The sequence below is a fragment of the Balaenoptera physalus genome (assembly GCF_965194825.1).
Source record: "Balaenoptera physalus genome assembly, chromosome: 16".
NCBI lineage: Eukaryota > Metazoa > Chordata > Mammalia > Artiodactyla > Balaenopteridae > Balaenoptera > Balaenoptera physalus.
In genome coordinates, this window is record NC_138898.1 from 48793821 (window position 1) to 48815165 (window position 21345).

Below are 21345 nucleotides of genomic sequence, written 5' to 3' on the forward strand. Positions count from 1 at the left end.
ACCACTGACCCTGACAACTGCCTTTCCTGTCTGCTTCTGCTGAGCTGGAGGGGCCCCCTGGTCTTGCGGGCACACCCCATGCTGGAGTTTTTCTGAAGCAGTCTGGAAAATAATGGACTTCCTACAAACTTTCAAATGATCTTTGCCCCCAGGAACCGTCACCATGGAAACAAAGAAGTAATGAAAACTGCTTCCCTTCACCTGCAGAGGAGTGTCTGGGAAATAATGTTGGAGCATCTCTCGGAACCTTGCCCTTTTCTTTGTTTTGCTTTTACTCTGTGTGTGTCACGTCTCCCAAGAGTGTTTGCATTTACATTTTTGAAATTTAATTAAAATTACAAACATAATACATTCCCATGAAAAACACGGATTACTGTAGTTGTGGATGAAGAGTGTTGCCTGTCATATCAGTAAACAAAGGATGTCAGGGCCATCAAGCCAGCAGCCACTGCAGTTGCCTGACTGTGCACCCTGAGGGGACTCACTACAGGATAGTGTCCCTAGATAGCTATGGTGCATACCAAGGAATGATGTCGATGAGCCCAGACTCTTGCATCTTTCCCAACGGAAAGTGCTAAATTCATAAATTTGAGATGTCTGTTTTCTCTTTAATGAACAGTAATCTTTCGATGTTCAGACTACCTGTTCTTTTTTGCAAAAACTCCTATATATCTGGCTCCTCCCTGACCTCTCTGGAACAGTCCCTCAGAGTTATCACCTCAGTATGTCCACCGAATAAAACATAATTCTCAACTTTTAGGTTGTGCATTTTTTTTAGTCCACATAGTTAAAACTAATCTCCCTCAGGACTTCCCTGGCAGTCCAGTGGTTAAGACTCCACGCTCCCAATGCAGGGGGCATGGGTTCGATCCCTGGCCGGGGAACTAAGATCCTGCATGTCGTATGGCGCGGCCAAAAACAAACAAAACTAATCTCCCTTGACTAACACCTATAATCCCACCTACTCAGAGGGAACCACAACGATCAGTTTTGTGTGTATCACTCTTGAATGTTATCACTGTGTGCTTTTTCTACCAGATGGAATCGTACTGATGTATTGTCCTATAGCTTGTTTACACTCATTTCACCCAAGGAAATATTGTAGGATTTATCCATGTTGATACATGAAACCTTGGTTCATTCATTTTAAGTGGGAATGGTTTTCTACCAGAGGGATAAACCATGCAGGAGGAATATACCATGTATCCATTCTATCTTTTTTTTTTTTTGGCTGCATTGGTCTTCGTTGCTCCGCACGGCCTTCTCGTCATGGTGGCTTCTCTTGTTGTGGAGCACGGGCTCTAGGCGCACGGGCTTCAGTAGTTGTGGCGTGTGGGCTCAGTAGTTGTGGCTCACGGGCTCTAGAGTGCAGGCTCAGTAGTTGTGGTGTACGGGCTTAGTTGCTCCGTGGCATGTGGGATCTTCCCGGACCAGGGATTGAACCCGTGTCCCCTGCATTGGCGGGTGGATTCTTAACCATTGCGCCACCAGGGAAGTCCCATCCATTCTATCTTGATAGACGCTTAGGTCGTTTCCAATATGTTGCTGTCACAATCCTTTCCATAATGAACAGCCCTGTGTATTGTGTGCAACCTCAGAGAAAATGCCAGGTTCTAGGCACGTAATAGGTTGAGGTGGTACCACGTGGCTCTCCAGGGGTCCGTGTCCAGCTAAGCGCCTCCACCTTCTTTGAAAACATCCACCTCACTTAGTGTTTGCTGGTATCAGACTTCTAAGCTTTGGCTAATCTGATGAGTTCAAGTGGCTTGTTATTGTCTTAATGTGCTTTGCCCAGATTATATGCGTCAGGGAGGAATAAACGTTCCTCTACCCTTCTAGGTTCTTCTGGCTGGTCTAAGAGTTAAGAACTAAAATAAATTAAATAAATTAAAATGAGACAGAGTAACAGCAGAAAATCAAACAAAAGTTTAATAACATGTACACATGGCAGAGACCCAGGAGAACTGAGTAACTCGCCAAAATGGCCAAAACCTTTATATACCACCTTCAGCTCAAGACAAAAGAGGATGTTGGGATAGTGGTTTGGGGCTTCAAAGGGGAGGAAGGCAGTTCACATGAGATGGAACGGCAGATGTTTGGGAAACAAAGGTTTGCTGGGCCCTGCAGAGACAATGGGACCCAGAGAGGAGTATGAACAGACTTCCTTCCACCACCTCGTTCATATTAGAGGTATTTATGGTGATGGCTCCCTTCCTGGAACAGGTCCTCTATCTGCATTCTTTTAGGCAGTTTAGGTGGAAGGTCAAAGGTTCTTCCTGAGTGTTTTTTTTTAATATTTATTTTATTCATTTACTTTGGCTGTGCCGGGTCTTAAGTTGCGGCATGGAGACTCCTTAGTTGCAGCATGCATGCGGTATCTAGTTCCCCAACCAGGGATCAAATCCGGGCCCCCTGCATTGCAAGTGTGGAATCTTACCCACTGGACCACAGGGAAGTCCCCTTCCTGAGTCTTTTGGGTGATTGTTTTCAGCTCCAAATAATCTGCATGCCAAAGAGATATTTTGGGGTGGCAACTTTTTCTCCCCTACCTATTTTTGTTGTCTATTTGTATTTCTTCCTCGGAAGGATTGCCTGTTCATTTATTTGCTGCTGTTTTGGGGTTTCTTGATTTTTCTTAAGTTGTGTAAGTTGTGGATATGAATCCATTGTCTCAAATATTTAAAAGATTTTCTCTCATCCTGCGTCTCTGTCCTTTACGTTTCGTTAAACTTTCAATGTTAATAGAAACAAAAGTTCCTTATGGTTCTTGCTGACTAAACTTTGCTAGGAAGACACACCTTATCTTGAAGTAATAAAGTCTCCTCTGTTTTATGCTAAGACACACATAGTTTTCCTATTTACATATGATGCATTTGTTTATTTGCAGGCCTTTCATCCATCTGGATTTAATTCTGAGTGTGATGTGAAGTCAGGACGAGGAGGTGAGGAGATGACTATAGTAAGGCCAGGGCTGGTTACCCATGCCCCCCGTCCCCCGTCCCTAAACCCTGGCCCTGGGACGCCTACATCTGCCCCAAGGTGCCTTCTGCAGACCAAAGAATGTGCCCAGAAGGCTGCTTTTCCTCAATTTGCCCAAAGGCTGGGGGTGGACCAGAAGGCGTGAGCTCTGCCCTGGGTTTTTCATTCCAAATGGAGAGCCAAAGGGTGCCACAGTATTTATGCCACAGTCCCTACTAGCCCTGCTGATCCAAACGGCCCCTTAACCACAATCAGAACCTTCCCGTTTACCAAAAAACAACACACACTACCTTTTTATTCCACTTTCTCCTTTGGAGTTAAAAAAAAAATACAGCCCATCTCCAACACACTCACGTAGAGGAAAAGCTAATAAGCAATCCACCCCCTCCCCATCCTCTGAGTTAAGTGAATGGTTTGACACGAGTAACTTTCTGTTTTTAGCACAAAGTAGTAAATAGCAGTATTTAGAAGAAACAAACACAAGTGAATAATTGAATATTTAAAAGCAGAATTTTGGCTAAAGGCCCGGCTTCAAATTCCTTTGGCTCTGCTAATTCAAGCAAGGCATCCTTGAGGAAATAATTTGACCCCTTAAATTTTCTCATGCATGAACTGAGGACACTCTGAGGCCTGCTTCTCAGGGCTGTTTAAGAGTCCAAGGAGGGGCTGCAGGCCAAGTCCGCAGCAGATGGGCACCTTTAGTGTTTGCCCGTGGGGAGAGGGCTTAGCGATGTACCCCACCACCCTCGGAGGACAGAAAAGTGAGAGGTCTGGTTTAAGGCGTGCCAGAAGTACGGGCTGTGGTTAAGGATGCAGGATGTGCTGGCTGATTGTATCTGCTGGGGACGCAGGTCCTGCGGCAATGCCCATGAGGGAGACCTCCACGTGCTATGTCCTCCTGGGCACCTACATTCCACGGTGCTTGTTAGGGGTCTGATAAGCATGGATGTACTTTGTTTTTGTTTTTTTAAAATAAATTTATTTATTTTTGGCTGTGTTGGGTCTTTGTTGTTGCATGTGGGCTTTCTCTAGTTGAAGCAAGCAGGGTCTACTCTTCGTTGTGGTGCACGGGCTTCTCATCGTGGTGGCTTCTCTTGTTGCAGAGCATGGGCTCTAAGTGCGGGGGCTTCAGTAGTTGTGGCACACGGGCTCAGTAGTTGTGGCGCACGGGCTTAGTTGCTCCGCAGCACGTGGGATCTTCCCCGGACCAGGTCTCGAACCCATGTCCCCTGCATTGGCAGGCGGATTCTTAACCACTGAGCCACCAGGGTAGTCCAGCATGGATGTACTTTGAATGGGTAGAAATATTTGAAATACGGGGAGACCCAATCAGTACCGGTGCCCCTTACGTGCATTGGTACTCCTTGCAGGACCTCAGCGAGGGACCAGGCTTCGGTAGCGTTTAGCTTCTTGGGCCTTCCCCACATCTGAAAAGCCCTGCAAACATCAGGCTGCACAGTGGCCTCCCCCGAGACCAGTGCTTCCGCCAGACACATTAGGTGCTTCCCCAACGCCTTCAGGGGAAGGGAACTGGCCCTCCACGGCCAGCCCCAAGTCCCTTGTCGGAGGACGGAACCTGCTTTGTCTGGTGCACAGAGACCCAGAAGGGCCCTCAGAGTCAGTTCTGGACCACTGACTGATGGGCGCTGGGGTGTAAGTACTCCAGATCCCTCACCTCTGTTCCTTTAAGATGGAGCCAAAGTTACCCTCAGGGGACTGTGCTTGAACTTGGACCCTTGCTGACCTTCTCTGCCCGACTCCACTATGAGTCTCTCTTGGGAGCACTTCTTGATAAGCCACTTTCATGAAAATCTTTAGCTCTGGGTTTGTTCCTGGAGACAATGACCCAAGATGCCCCCAACCTTCCCACTTGGCCGCCCTCTTTCACCACTTGAGGTTGATGGCCCTGCATCTGGGACCCTCCTGGAGCCAGAGGCTCTCTCGAATGGCTCCCACCTGGATGTAAGTTCTGCAGAGCAGGAACGGTGTCCCTCTGCCCTGTGGAGACCTCTGAACTCGGGACAGTCCGGGGCCCAGGACTTGTTGAATGAATAGGTGCTCTTCTCTTCCGCCTTCCTCTTGGTAACTTCCCTGTTCATTTCCTTCTAGACCAGGGGTAAATCAGGACACAGAGTGGGTGGGGCTCCAGCCCGACCATTAGAGCCTCAGCTGGACACCATGGGGAAGTGGCTGACGTTGTGGCAGCCACTGCAAAGGTGCCGCCTAAGAGTTTTCAATTTTTCACCAAATGCACCGACGTGGTTCCACATGCAGAGCGCAGAGCTCTCTTCTGAGCCGTGATTAAGTTCTCACCGAGCAGAAGCCGTTGGCTTTAAAACACGGCCTCTCTAACGACTCAGCTGTAAACTGCTCCTGTCGACTCGTAAGAGAGACCCACACTGGCTCTACCCTGCCAGACACTTGCCAACAGACATGGGGAGGCCCAAATATGGGGAGTAAATCGGTGCCACTTCTAGAGGCCCAGCCCAGAGCTGTCTGTTAGTTTAACTATATTTGAAATGATCCTCCACAGCAAACACTGATATAACTTTAAATTTAGTTATATTGGAAAAAAAATTTTTTTTAAAGATACACAGAGTGGGGCTTCCCTGGTGGTGCAGTGGTTAAGAATCTGCCTGCCAGTGCAGGGGACACAGGTTCGAGCCCTGGTCCGGGAAGATCCCACATGCCGCGGAGCAACTAAGCCAGTGCGTCACAACTACTGAAGCCTGCGCTCTAGAGCCCGTGCTCTGCAACAAGAGAAGCCACCGCAATGAGAAGCCCGCGCACCACAACGAAGAGTAGCCCTGACTTGCCGCAACTAGAGAAAGCCCGCACGCAGCAACGAAGACCCAACGCAGCCAAAAATAAAAAAATAAAATAAATAAATTCATTAAAAAATAAAGATACACAGAGTGTCTGTAGTTCCACATATGAAACACGGAAGCAGCCAGTGTGGTGTACCTTGAAACAGTCATTCGGCTGAGGTCCTGATTTACTTTGTCAGTTGTCCGAGGCCAGTGTTGCGTTAGATTCTTCAATGACCTCAGATGTCACAGATATTGCCATATCACTGCCCGTGGCTTTGTGTTTTAAGGTGAAATAACAAGCTAACCGACAGAAGCACAAAGCTCTTTCTAAGAGTTGGCACTAATGTTTCTACAGCCCTGGCTCCAGCATTTGTGTCTGAAGTCTTGATTTTGCATATTTTAAAAAGATTCTAAAGAAATGTTTACAGTGGTGATCATTTTGTAATGTACAGAAATACTGAATCACTATGTTGTGCACCAGAAATTAACTTAGTCTTGTAGCTCAATTATACTTCAAAAACAAACAAACTGATAGAAAAAGAGATCAGATTTGTGGTTACCAGAGGTGGGAGTTGAGGGTCGGGGAGGGGAAATTGGATGAAGGTGGTCAAAAGGTACAAACTTTCAGTTATAAGATAAATAAGCACTGGGATGTAATGTAAGAGAGTAAATCCTAAGAGTTCTCATCACAAGGAAAAAAAAATCTTTTTTCTTTTTCTTTTATTTTGTACCTATATGAGATGATGGATGTTTGTTAAACTTAGTGTGGTCATCATTTCATGATGTACGTAAGTCAGATCATTACGCTGAACAGTGCTGGATGTCAATTATATCTCAATAAAGCTGGGGGAAAATAAGAAAAAAAAAAGAAACATATATAGAGTACCCTAGGTCAACAACAGAGAAGAAAGACGTACAATGTGCTCCATCAAATTTAAGGTACTATCATTATAAGACACCATCAAGAAAAACAAAAAGATCCGCCAATTATAACACACCCTTGACTATAGGATACAAATAACTTCAGAGATGGCAAATTTTGAAAATCAGTACATCTTAGAATTGAAATGCGCTGTCAATTGTCTTCATGGAGCTCAAGTGGAAGGGCCTGAGGTTGTGCTGGTCGATTGTTAGTGCCTTGTTTTGCTGTCTTCTTAGTAACAAACATGCTGCGTGGGACTAACATCCTGGAACTTACAAAACAGGTGCGGTCAGATGACCAGCCAGCCTTCCAGCTTCCTGGGCTCCACCTGGCGCCCCCTCCAGGTGTGACAGTCTCCCGAGAGGTGCTCTACAAAGTCAGAGGCTGGAAGACTGGGCCAGAGCAGATTCCCACACAGCGAGCAGGCATCTCTGCTCAGGTTCTGGGAAAAAGGAAACTGGGAGGCCGATCGCATGGGAAACTAGAGCTAAAGCCCGAATGTGCTGCCCTTTGAGCCTTCGAGCGTTCAGAGGAATCCCAGTGTGGGTAGGTTCACCACTACAATCTGCCTTGTCCACCCACTCATCGGTTCAGCCACAAAAGTTGTTCCTACAGTTAAGAAAACTATGCAAAACTTGAAGCAAAAAAAGTTCCCTTCAAAGTCCTAGTTGGGCACCATCTAACAAGCCTGCCTAAGGGTCGCCTGGGATCTCATTTTGTTCAACTCTTCTTTTTTTTATTTTTTTGTCTGAATCGCACAGCTTGCGGGATCTTAGTTCCCCAACCAGGGATTGAACCCGGGACCCCGGCAGTGAAAGTGCCAAGTCCTAACCACTGAAGAGCCAGGGAATTCCCTCAACTCTTTTCTTTTGATGAAGGCTCAGACTCTGTAAAGTCAGATGCAGAACTTGTGGAAGATTGATACGGTGCAAATGATATTTGTTTGGCAGAAAAGATAACCCCAAAGGTTTTGGTTTTATTGCCCTGTCCACGTTGAGCCAGTTTTGTGTTAGGCTGAATTATATAAAATTGCAGTGTTGGAAGGTCAAAAAATGGTTGCATATCGCCAATATCAAGCCCATATCTAACCTTGCAAAGTTAGATACACAAAGCTGGCTAGCGGTAGATGTTAAAGCTGGTTCAAGATAAAATACTTTTGTCCACTCTTTCTTTCTTTCTTTATTTTTTTGAAACAGCTTTTTATTAAACAGCAAAGCATAATGGCAACACAACTTTAAATGTTTGAAAATTAGGTCACAAAGGGATGCAAAATGTTTGCAGTATGACTATTATATATTCATACAGCTAAAGTCATCAAATCTTACACCAATGCAACCATTAAGATTATTCCATGATTAGCCTAAATTTAATAATCATAAACTATATTAGTGGATCTCTCTTCCTATTTAATATTTTAACATTACTTCTGATCCTGATTTCTTTACCAAGTGGAATCTACAAACTAAATTTTAAAAAACTGTTAAATGACTAAAACTCTGCAAACCAGTAGTTGGGTTTACAGAAAATTCTGGGAGAAGCAGATAAAATACTGAGAAAGCATCAATTAGTATACATGTAAAACTCTCCCATTTTATTCATGATTCTGATACTAATACACTTTTAAGAGACTTTGCAAAGTTGATCATCTGGGTACTGCAAATAAACCTGAGACCAAACTTTATTCCCTTCTAGGTTTGGTTTACATAAGGTTAGCCAAACTTAATCCATTTTCTTATATATTCCCCCCCAACTCTAATCTGTTCCAGAGATAACACAAATCTGGACTAAAAACATTTGGAGATGGTTACAAGTACTTACCAAGTACTGAATACTTTTCCTACCCTATTTCGATTTTTCCTCAAAATTTTCTGTTTCAAACACACACACAACCAGAGCTCATCTTTTCAGATATCAAGTGGATTATTTTGTGCAAAGGAAGTTTTTAACGACAAATCTTCCCAATATGATAATTCAGTTTCAAAGAAAAATCTTCATCTTTATAGCCCCTGTTTTCAATTGATTAAACAGAAACCAACTATCCTATCTTATTACTAAATATAACAAATAAGCCCTAAACTGAGAAAGTATCTTATTTTGGTTAAGTTTCAACAGAGTTCGGGCTACTCTCTTAGATGATTAACTAAGATTACTTTTTACATATGTGAAACCAATTTTTTCCTTAGGGGAAGGAAAATGGGAAGAAAGCAAATGGAGAAGAGGCACACGATGGTGGACAGGGTATATAAAGCTGTGCATTCAGTCCATGATTTTGGTCACTTTTTCACAACACGGTGGTTATTTTCTTGTACCTCTAACTATGCCTATAATAAAAGACAATGCTAAACCTATAAATCAAAGCAAATTTGATATAACATTCATTTTCAAGTTTCATAAATATATGCATTTCTAATTTTAAAGTCTCTACAATACGTTTGCACATTTTCGTAGACTAACATAACACACAAACTCATGGAAGTCTTCTGTTACACTCTTAATTTTGCTTAGATCCGACATTATCTTCGTAAATACTCAGTGAAGCCACAAACAAAAGTACTATAACTCTTGGAATCTATCCAAGTTTTAAAGAAAAAAAGATCAGCAGCAATTCCATAAGACATAAGGGATATCAATCCCTTATTTTCTTTTGCTTTTTGTGTCAGTTGTTTGAAAAACACTAGAAGCTGACATGAGGTTTTCTATCTATTGTCCAAGAACTTGGTTTTCTGATTTTAGCTTCAGATTTTCTTCCTTAACTGCATCTACTCTTGCAGAGAGATCTTCAAGAGTGTGTTGGAGTTCCAACACTTGATTAATAAGTCATGTTTTTTCCTCCAGTTCCACCTGATTTTCAGCACCAAATGCATCCATGTCAGCATTCATCACCTTCAGTAACAAACTTTTGGGCCTTGGATACAAAATTCTTGGTGAATGGTCTGCCGTTTGAGGCACCGGCAGGGGGAGGGATCCGGAGGATACCTCAGGTCTGGACACTTGGACCAACTGGCCCACTCTTTATTTACTAGTCTCTGCCATCTGTGATTGGCTTTAATAACTTGTTGATTTTCTCCTTAATGAGTTAAATCAATCTCTGACACACGCTCACTACGTATTTGTATGAGAATTATGTTTTTCACGTCTATCCATTCTAAGAGACTTGACGACTGTGAGTCCTTGGCCCTGTGTGTGTTTAGGGTGAGGGGTGTAGTTCGCTTAACCTCTCTGGACTTCAGTTTCCTCAAGCATTCAATACATCAATGGATTTCTAACGCCTCTTCTGGCTCAAGCTCCTGGTGACGGCCAGCTGTCCCCCTTAGCCTTTCCGGAATGTGGTGGCATAAATATCTAAGTCACATTCACTTCCCTTTTACCATCTCCAGCTTCCTACTGAGCAGCTGCCTGCACAGGGCTTTCTATAAGCCCTGGAGGAGAAATAATGACTCACCCTTTCTGGAAGTCAATCTGAATGTATATATCTGCAACTCAGTATGCAAACTATCGAATTCAGCATTTCCAATTCTAGGACTTGATCCAAAGAAGCAATCAGGTATATGTTCAAGAAGGTTCTTGGGAGCATCATTTATAATCATGAACAATGGAAAAAGGACTAAGTGTCTAATAACAGTGGCCTCCTTAAAAGTGTGGTACAGCAAGATACTGGAATATTATACAGCCCTTAAAATGGTGATTCTGTCATATATATACACACACATATATATGTTTATTGATATGTCAGTATATAAATACAGAGACCTGTTATTCAGTGGGAAAAAAAGTTGTATGTATTCTCTGAGCCCATTTATGTAATATATTTATCTATGGATTAATGTAATACAATAGAATTACAAACAGAGAAAGCAAAATTCTGGACTCATCAGCATCAAGATTCTCACACGGCTCATTTCCACATGGGGCAATTAAAGAGGGTACAATATAGGTGATATTCTCGTTCTTCTTTACATTAAGAATTTTTTCTGCAATAGCTTTTTTTTTTTTTTTTCCATAGGAAAAATAGCTATCTTCTTTGGGAAAAACAGAAGTAAAAGAATAGTTCGACAGGTGGAATTCATACAGAGCCTGGAGTTAACAGCCTAGCAGTTAGACAAGTCTTCAGAGCTCCTGGGTTTGGCAATATGATAGTCTGCCGGTAGGTGCTAAAAGTTGCCAAACGGAAGTGCCAGCAATATACCACTTGGTTGGTGCAGGCCTTGATAAAACTAAGGAAATGGGATGCTCTGCCAGTTGTCATGGCCTGAGCTAATGCCTTATATTCCTCTCCCCTCGAGGCCAGGTTGACACTCAGAGCTGTACCTCACCCACACAGCCCACCTTTTTTTTTGACAAGTCTACTCAATTACAGGCCAGGGGTTAACTTCAGTATGGAATCAGAGTCACTCCTCATTCCAAAACATCAGTTACACGTAAGAAAGTTTCCTCTCTCTTTTTTTTTTTCCTACCTACAAAAACCAGTGCAAACTCTGAGCTGTAATTTTCCTGTGCCCATTGCCTCTGCTCAGCCCACCCCAGTGCTACTAATTTCAAATGCACTGAGAGTGTTTCAAGTGGCATTTCTTCAAATGGTTTTCACCCAACACTAGCAGTGTGGGATGTGAACAGGCATGATTTCAAAAAAGGAGTTACTGCTCCAGTAACATTGGAAATAGCCAATGAAACTGGGTTAAACATTCGATTAAACAAGTTCACGTGGACTCCTCAGAACCTTTTAAGAAGCCGGTGTAAGTGAGGGTCTCCAGGAAGAGAACAGAGTGTGTAGGATTCCACAGCCCTCTTGATCTTTTTTTTTTAATTTTTATTTTATATTGGAGTAGAGTTGATTAACAATGTTTTGTTAGTTTCAGGTATACAGCAAAGTGAGTCAGTTATACATATACATATATCCGCTCTTTTTTTTAGATATTTTTCCCATATAGGCCATTACAGAGTATTGAGTAGAGTATTGAGTTCCCTGTGCTATACAGTAGGTCCTTATTAGTTATCTATTTTATATATAGTGGTGTGTATATGTCAATCTCAAACTCCCAATCTATCCCTCCCCCCACTCTTCCCCCACTGGTAACCATAAGTTCATTCTCTAAGTCTGTGAGTCTGTTTCTGTTTTATAAATAAGTTCATGTGTCTTATTAGTTTTTTAGATTCCGCTTATAAGCCCTTCTGATCTTTAAGACTCTGTTGTGGACACTTTCCGAGGAGCCGTGTTCTACAGAAACTCTTAAGGAAATGCTGACTTCAGGAGATGCTGACATGGCCCCTAGGAATAGTAACTGCCGTATTTGGAATTTCAATTTTAATTTTTTTTAAAAAAGAGAAATGGAGTAAGGATTCAAAGGGAAAGTAACAGGAGAGGAGACATGAATCTCCAACTTGTGACACGAAGATGAAAAATTTGAAATCGATCATTAAAAATGTTTTTACTGTAAATTGAGTATGACAACATCCTCTGAGGACATATATTTAATTTAGGGAAGGAAGAAGGCAGAGGGATTATGAAAAGGGACTTTGGATTGTAAGACAATGTAAAGTCTGGTCATTTTCAGTCTCGTGAAGATGATTAGTAACTCGGAGGCGATGAATCATTGAGGCTTTGAAACTTACTAAAATGCAAAGGCTTTGTTCCTCATCGGGACCTGGCGCTCTGATGTAGATGTCGCCCGAGGCACCCCAGAACCTCAGATGGGATACAGGCAGCAGGTAGAGGTAGCGCCCCGCCCGTACCTCCCGGGGTCGCTGCTCCCTGAGGCTCCACTGCAAGCATGTGGACGCCTCTGCCCAAGGCTGTGGATGCTGTGGGCGGATGAGGTCAGAGCAGGAGGGGCTCCGTGCACAGATACCCCAGCTTCCCCTCACCCCAGAGGGACAGCTCTGATGATCACTATACAGTCTCCCCAAGGCCCCCAGCGGGACTGAGCCCCAGTGGCTGTTCTCCCTTCTCTGTCTCACCTCCTTACGCCCCAACCTGAGCTTCTGATGATCACCTCCCAAACAGACTGCTGGCGTCCATAACCTGTCTCTGAACCTGCCTCTGGGGACCCCAAAGCAGTGTGGTTCTTTTCGCTCTAAATTCAGAGCAAGGCCTCTCAGGTTACCTCCTCCATCTGAGGCAGCTGAGTGCCTTGGTCCCTCCCTAATGTTCCCAGGTAACAGGTATACGCGGGACTATTCTTGCAACTCTGCTTAGGTTAAGTGACCAGAATGCGGCACAGCGTTCCAGTGCTGGCTTGGCCTCGTCTCTCCTCTACACAAACAGGACAAGTTTGATAAAGAGGTTTGCAACCCTCTTTATCATTCAGGATGAAACTAGCAGAATAATATTCCCCAGACTAGTATTTCCCAAACCGGGATGCACACGTGCATCACTTGGGGATCCTGTCAAAAACGCAGGTCTTGGTTTCCTAGGTTTGGGGTAGGGCCTGAGATTCTGCATTTCAACAAACTCCTCGGCTGACGCGGAGCAAGGTTCTAGGGGTCCAAGAGCCCTGAGGACAAAACCAATATATATGTATATATATAGGTGAATCAACTCGAATTGTTTTAAGACTTCCATTCACTAACTTAATTCAGCTGCTCAGCTGCAAGCAAGAGAACAGCTGTTGAAAAGTCCTTCTGATGGTGGGAAAGTACATATTTGGCATATCTGGACACCAAAGATGTCCACGCACAGCGCGGGTAGATAGCAGATTTGGAATGAGAGGCGCTGTCAACACACATTTATTGAAGATCGGCCACCTTTGGGGAACCGGGCTAAACGGACCCTGAAAGACGTGTAAGACATTGTCCCTGCCCCTAAAAAGGCTTACAATGTGACCGGGAAGGTAAGACAGAGAAAAGTCACAGGAAACACATGCCTGGTGAGTGGCCACAGCCGGGAGTGACTTGGACAACCTTAATTGGCTCTAAGTCACATTGCTGCCCCTCTGCTCACCGAGCACGGCCCCCACCCCAGCTGGCAGACACCAGGAGCTGCATTTTGCAAGAGACTCAGGCTTAACTTCAGTCCCAGCACACGCTCCCCACAACACACATGCTCATGTACCTTGTGGGTGACGTTCCTCTATCAGAGACGTTTTAATGTTCGTTCTCAGGGCAAGAGAACTAAAGACTTTTAGAAGCAGAATCCATCCCACGTTCATAGCGGCATTGCTCACAATAGGTGAAAGGGAGAAGCAGCCCGCATGGTCATCAACGGATGAATGGATAAACAAGATGCGGTTTATACACATAATCAAATACTGTTCTGTCTTAAAAAGGAAGGAAATTCTGAGACATGCTCCATCATGGGTGAACCTGGAGGACATTATGCTGAGTGAAATAAGCCAGTCACAAAAGGACAAACATTGTACGATTCCAAGGATATGAGGTTCCTAGAGGATAATCAAGCTCATAGAGACAGACAGTAGAATGGTGGTTGCCAGGGGCTGGGGAGGGGGAGGAAGGAAGGGGAAGTGAGCGTTTAATGGGTACGGAGTTTCAGTTTGGGAAGATGTAAAGGTTCTGAAGGTGGATGGTTGGGATGGTGGCACAATAATGTGAATATACTTAATGCAACAGAAATGCACACTTAAATATGGTTAAAATGGTAAATTTTATGTATGTTTCACCACAGTTAAAAACCAGAATCCATAAAAGTCAGAAAACAGGGTTTCAGAGTTTTTTGTTTTGTCTTTTTTACAGATCTATGCTATAGGGACCGTCTTTGGAAGAAATAAGCTACAATAGCCCAGCTCCAGCTTCTAAACCCTGGGGTCCCCTAAGAAGGTAACGGTCGTCTGAAGGGAAGCCCCCGAGGGTCCAAGATGTGAAGAGGTGTGACCTCTGGAGAGCATGTCCACCGATTCCACACCTACGGACCCAGGGCCTCTTGATGCCGGGATAAAATGCAGCCCCCGCAGTCATGTGTCCCTACACCTCGGCGTCTTCTGTCTCCTGATGACACCAAACACTCAGGATGGAGAACAGCCTGATGTTCACCCACCAAGATGGTTAGGAGTGACCATTCCAGCCCAGGATACTGGGAATCTTCCCAATGCTGGACAAGCCTCCTGGAACCAGGCGGCTGGGCTGAGACCCTCCAGGAGGGAAGAGCTGGCCTTAAAACAGGAGCATCGACCTGCAGGCCTGAGGTCGGGGCCAGAGCTAGAGAGCTGGGTCCAACCCCACATGCCTTCCTTTGGTGCCTACAAGCAATGCCCGAAAGCTCTCGCCTGGTTTTGGATCTGAGCATTTTGGTTCAGACAAGAAACTTGTCTATGGCCAGATGACTTCTGTGAGCATATGGAAGGCCCTTGAACTCTTCTTGCAACTTTTTATGGAAATTTGAAATTGTATAGCATGTATATGTGATATTATATAACATACATGACAGTATATAATACAAAGAATCCTTTGTGCCATTGTCACAACTCTGCTGTAAATTTGAAATCATATCACTCAAAACCCTCACCCCCTACCCCCAGGGCGGGGTTGGGGGGGAATTAAAACAACGTACTTAAGAATGAAAACCAGGCTGCCAGACGTAGAGAATGGACTTGAGGACACAGGGGGTAAGGGGAAGCTGGGATGAAGTGAGAAAGTAGCATTGACATATACACATTACCAAATGTAAGATGGATGGCTAGTGGGAAGCAGCCGCATAGCACAGGGAGGTCAGCTCGATGCTTTGTGACGACCTAGAGGGGTGGAATAGGGAGGGTGGGAAGGAGGGTCAAGAGGGAGGGGATATGGGGATATATGTATATGTATAGCTGATTCACTTTGTTATAAAGCAGAAACTAACACAACATTGTAAAGCAATCATATGCCAATAAAGATGAAAAAAACCCAAAAAACAAAGCAGGCTGCCAGGAATCACTTCTCTAATTTTTCCCGGCTCATCTCCAAAGCTCACTTTGCACACTCTTCTTGCTGGGAAATCTCTGCTTTGGAAAGCTCAGGCAGCTCTGTTCCTCATCCTCAAAATCTGCGTCTAAGTACGCTTGGACCCCTAGTCAGAGGAAGTGTGGCCGACACACCTCTTCCTGCACAGGCCACTGGGCTCCAAGGCCTGGTTGTGCCGCGGCCCCTGGGCACCCTGACCACACCGAGCTGAGCCCCTTCACCGGGGCTCCTGCTTAGACCCCAGGCGAGCCAAGGTTCAGGGGTCCCCAGGCAGACCCGCCGAGCTTCCTGATGAGCCCCAGAACCACACAGCCCTGGTTGGAAGGCCAGCTTGGGCTCCTGCCGCCTGGGGGACCCGTGGGGGAGACCGTAACCTCCCTGAGCCTCAGTCTTCTCATCTGTAAAAGGGGTGATGACCACTTGGTGGGGGGATGAATGGGAACCAGCATAGGGAAGGTGCCCGCACATCTGTGGCCATAAGAGCCCCAGCTGGTGGTGGGTGGAGGCTGCTGAGCCCAGCACTCGGCTGTCAAAGGCTTCCAGGAAGGAAGCATTTTAATTTCATCATACAGTTAACTTGTGTGTCACGTGGGAAAAATAAAAAAAATATTTTAAATTATATACAAATGGTGGTGGTGGGTCAGAATATTTCAGGCTTTGGGAAACTCGAAAGGCATTTAGTGTGGTCTTGGGGTAGGGCAGGAAAGCACCGTAGGGTGAGTGGCAGGGGTGAAGGAGACAGGGAGGGGGGCTCAGGGGGTAGATTCTGAAATGGGCCGCACTGGGGACAGGTGTTTCATGTCCTTTAGTAGATTACTAGCAAAAACTTGAGAGCAGGCGTAGTGTTCCCTGTGGGGATTTTTTTTCCGCCACTTGAGCCCGAAATCCAGCTCCTTCAAATAGGAGATGCTCATCAAATGACCACGAATCTCTCCGAATGGAAAGGAAGCGTTACCTTCTTCGGCCTGGCAGTCATTTCTCTCTCTCCAGTTTGATTCTGAAAAACTCTGAACTTTTGAACTTGAAGCCTTAGTTATAAATGATGACGTCTTTGGGCTCCTTGAATTATCCCCAACTCTCATTCACTTGCATGCCCCGCAATGAGCGACTCCTCCCGCGCCATGATTCTAGTTACCAGTGGGTTAGTCTCCCCCTCTCTCTGATGTCCAAAGTCTTTCTGAAGTTCTTATGCACAGAACATAGCGTGATGCTTCTTAGATGAGTCTTGTCAGGCCTTGAGGCGGTAGCTCTATGGATGTGACGGGTGAAGGACAGACAGAAGCTGTCCTAACTGGGGAAGTCTCAGGACATCCACGTCACATGTCACAGGACAGGTAAAGAAATATGCTTTGTCAGCCAGCTTCAGCCAACGGCAGCTACCACCCATCATGTCATTTATTTAATCCTCACATCGTCCCGGTGTGATAGGTCTGGGGCTTTTCGTAACCCTATTTCACAGGTGAGGAAACTGAGGTTTGGAGAGTTTGTCCCACATCAAGCAGGTGGTAACGGAGCAACAGGGCTTGGCAGACAGGGTTCTTAGACCTGCAGAGCCATGACCTTCCCACGAGTCTTTTCCCAGGTAAGGGTGCACATCTTTGAGGCACTGGAGGTAATACTGGGCTTTGCTACATGTGAGAAGGCTGACGTGTGCACCCCTGGGAAGCTCCTGTTGGCTGTCCCCAGGATGAACTTGCCAGCTTCATCTCAGACCCTGGGGCTCCCCAGGACATTCCAAGCTCAGCCTTCCTGCGTCTGTCTCCTTTTTGGTTCCTGGACATTTCCTTCCCTCTGCAGATAAGTGGAGTCTGAAGCTGCTCTCATGCCCAGCTGAAGGCTTGCCCAGAAGCCAGGGCTAAAGGCTGGTACGGAGGCTCCCCTGGTTAGAGCGCAGGGCAACTCCCAGCTGCCTGGCATCTCGTTAGGGACCCGCCCTTCCCGAGGACGGCTTTGACAGTCCCTCCAACGTGGATGTCATATATCAGAGGTCCTTGGAGGCCTGTGGACACACTTGGCTATGTTTTGTCTGAGTCGCCTCACGTGGGCTTGTCCTGTCTTTTATCACTAAAATGGTTTCAGCATTTAAACATAATGATGTTTCATACAAAAAAATCAGGAGGTTTCCATAAAAATCTAGGTTTCTAGCTTCTTGAAACTGAAAAACTCTGGGCCGTGGTGATGCTTGACCTCTTTATACGTGATATCTGCTTCCGGTTTGCCTCAGTCCCCACCACTCCCTACTGTTCACCAATACTGAGGCCAAAGGTCAGTGCTCAATTACCAACTTGCACCTGGGTAGGCTCGACTGGTTTAGGTTATGCACCTGGCCCCTGCAGGCACCAGAGGTTGAGAGCTCTGGTATATTCACTCTGGCTACTTCTGATGACCTATAAGAGGCAGGGAATGTGGTTCGGGAAAGCGCATGGGCCATGCCCTTGGAGACCAGGCCCTTAGTGGCCCTGGCATGTGTTCATCTGTAAACTGGAGACGCTGCTACCCACACTCAAGATTGCCTTTGAGAATTCAGTTGCAAAATGCAATTATCTCCCAAGTCAGGGCTCAGCAAACTCTTCCTACAGAGGGCCAGTGGGTCAATATATTAGGCTCCACAGGCCGTATGGTCTCTGGAGCAACTTGGCTCCACAACCGTGGGATGGAAGCAGCCATGCGCAGCACCTCAATGACCAGGTGTGTCTGTGTCCCCACCATGAAGACAGGTGCTGGCCGAGTCTGGCCTGAGGGTGGCAGTTTGCTGACTCTGCCCTAAGTGACTATCCGGTTGCCTGGGTGTCTGCCCTCCAGTCTACTCCGTACATTTCAGGTAGAGGAGTTATTTCAAAAACTCTGGGGCGGGCCTGAGCAACAAATACACACCGAGACCTCACAACATTCCTAAACTCCTTGCCTTCAAGGGGCAGCTGGCTCTGGTCCAGCGTTTGCAGGGCCGATTCTGAGAAGGTTCAGGGAAGGAAAACACAAAGTCCACGGCTCCAGACGGGCCAAGACGACGTGCACAATGAAGATGAGAAGGTGGAGGGTGAGGCAGAGTGAACCGGAGGTGATGGGGAGACTCGGGAGGCGTTTTGGCAGAGGGGAGAAGGGATGTTTCTGGAGGGAGCGGCCGGGCACGGGGACACGGGTGGGTTGACCAGCAAGCTGAGCTGTGCTGGGTGGGAAGCCAGCTCTGCACCCTATGAGGGGTGGGCACCAGGGAAGATGTGAATTGCGCTCTGGTTTTCTTGGTTGATGGATTAAAGACAGGGTGCTGTCGCCAAGCTTTCCAAGGGCTGCACACGTGTTAGATCATGTCACTCCCTCTCCCCCAAATGCTCATGGCTTCACTGCACTAAGAATGATTCCCAGGTCCTCACCCAGTCAGCACGATGGCCCTGGCTACTCCCTGCCCCACCCTGGGCCCTTACCTCATGCCCACCCCCGTCTCCCACCGCCCAGACACTGGCCACCCTGTTCTTCTTTCAGAGACTCAGGCCCTGCTCCCCAGCTTGTGTGCTTCCCCCTTGTCTGGGAATAATTTTCTCCCTGCCTCTTTCTCTCCTGCAGGGTTCAGCTTAAACACCACCTCCTCAAGAAGCCCTCCCCCCTCAGCCCTTCCTACCTGTCTGTCCTTCAAGCTCAAGTTTCTCTGATCGTTATCTGCTTCCCCATCACCGCACACTCAGTGCCCAGGACTGGCCCTGCCACCATAGGTGCTGAATCAATACAGGTTGAAGAAATGAACGATATAGGGGTAATATACACATACATGCATTACACGCTTTTTCATTCATTCAGCATATTTATTGAACACCTACAATTAATGGCCAGGTGCTGACCTAGACCCAGGTGGTACTACTTCAGGACAGTGGGTGCTAACTACACTCACACTTTTCTTGCTTTCTTTACTTCTGGAAGACCTGCCCCAGAGACAGAGAAACCCCAGGAATGGGTTATTTCCTAATTGACATTGCAGACCAGGAGGTTTCAACTTCAGCACAATGGAAATTTAGGGTCAGATCATTCTTTGTTCTGGGGGCTGCCTGTGTGTGATAGGAAGCCCGCCAGTTGCATTCCCACCCAAGGTGTAACAACCAAAAGTATGTCCAGAGAACCAGCAGCCCAGACTGGACCGGCTGTCCTGGGCCAGAACCCGGAAGATCTGCATCTTTACCCATCAGCTTCTCGGGAGACTGAAACAAGCCCCGAACTGGGAAGTTCAACGAGAACTGGCATGTTTCCACCCGAACTTAAGTAACACACACAGAATGTCAACACACCAATTCGACAAGGCTGCCAGGGGCCAGGTCTGAAACAAGACAGAGCACAGACATTCAGACCACAAATATGACTAAACGGCCCCCTCTTCTGACACACGGCGTCGGCTGCTTCTGTAGCATTGGCGCCTTGACTCCCTCCATCCCTCCTGCCTTCTGGATAAAACTCACTGCGCTGCCCAATTATGGGATTGCCCTCGCTTCCTGATGACACTGCAATCCTCCTTCCGGGTTGCCAGATAAAAGACAGGGTGCCCAGTTAAATCTGAATTTTAGATAAACAGTGAATAATTTTTTTAATATAAGTATGTCCCCAATATTGCATAGGATGTACTTATGCTATATCTGAAATTCAAATCCAGCTGGTGTCTGGTATTTTTATTTGCCAATCTGCAACCTAATTCCTTAGAATTAGCCCAAATCCTATACTACGCGCCTCTGGGTGCCCTCTTGCTGAGAGTCTTCTGCCTGAGGGTTTTTCTAGTATGTTCTCAGCAGCTGCAGCGGCTAGTAAACCCTGACTCTGATGCAGGTTGTGTTCCTGGGGGTCTTTAGAAAGAACAATCCCCACTTTTTCAGGCAGGAAACTCTGAGAGGCGGTCGTCTGAAAGGGATATCTGTGAGTGGCCAGAGGAGGACAGGCTGGGGGTGACAAGCAGGGAAAGTGGAGTCAGGCTCACATCTTAGTTAACCAGCGTCCAATACAGGGACTGCAACCTGGAAAGAGGTGTGGGGGGAGTATCTCATTTCAGCACTGGACGAGGCACAAGGTCGACAACTTAAGGCCTCGAGGGTGCTAGGTCCCATCTCTACAAAATTCCTTCCAAGTTGAAGTCCAGTCATCAGGGAATCACCGCAGAATTGACAAGTGGTGTGACCCTGGGCAAGTTTTGTAATCTCTCCCGGTCTCAGTTTCCCCACCTGTAAAATGGGCATAACGATAGTGTGAGGATTAAATAACTCAATGGGTTGAAAGTGCTTGGAACAGGCCTGGAAGAGTGTTTGTGAAACTAAACATAAATTTTTAAAAGTAGTTGAATAAGGAGGAAGGCGGGCTGTGCATGTGAAGTGGCAACAAGATGGTAGTTTTTGCCAAAATGCCAGGCATTCAGCAAAGGACATGATGCTTCTGTTTGTTCTTCGGTTCCTTTGGCAAACGGCCGTGTAGACCAACAACAGAGTTAAAAAATTCACCTCCCCCAAGCCTTCCCGGGAGAGGGGAGGAGCCCACATCTCTGAACCTCAGCTCAGAGAATATCTGAGCACCGGTGGGCAGGTGTCGGAGGCTTGGTGGGCGATTTGGCTTCTGGTTTACAGGGGCTGGGGCAGGTGCCTCAGTGTCTGTGCGCAGCCGCTCTTGAGAGAGCGAATGAAATGTGGGCGTGGGGTAAGGGCACAGACAGAAAAATCCAGAACATCTTATCAGACGGTGGCAGTCATTCCAAGGCTTGCAGAGAGTGAGTGGGCACAATCA

The 21345-nt window shown here is 46.2% G+C and overlaps 1 protein-coding gene and 1 pseudogene across 4 annotated transcripts in view; both read right to left on the bottom strand.

The window, feature by feature from the left end:
* The window catches only part of RIN2 (Ras and Rab interactor 2), a 104745-nt gene that overhangs the window by 71511 nt on the left and 11889 nt on the right, over window positions 1–21345 (bottom strand). The gene's annotated exons all lie outside the window — the stretch shown is intronic.
* On the bottom strand, window positions 5067–12512 carry LOC309645906 (short coiled-coil protein-like; annotated as a pseudogene). The gene has a single exon. The product of its transcript is annotated as a short coiled-coil protein-like (transcript).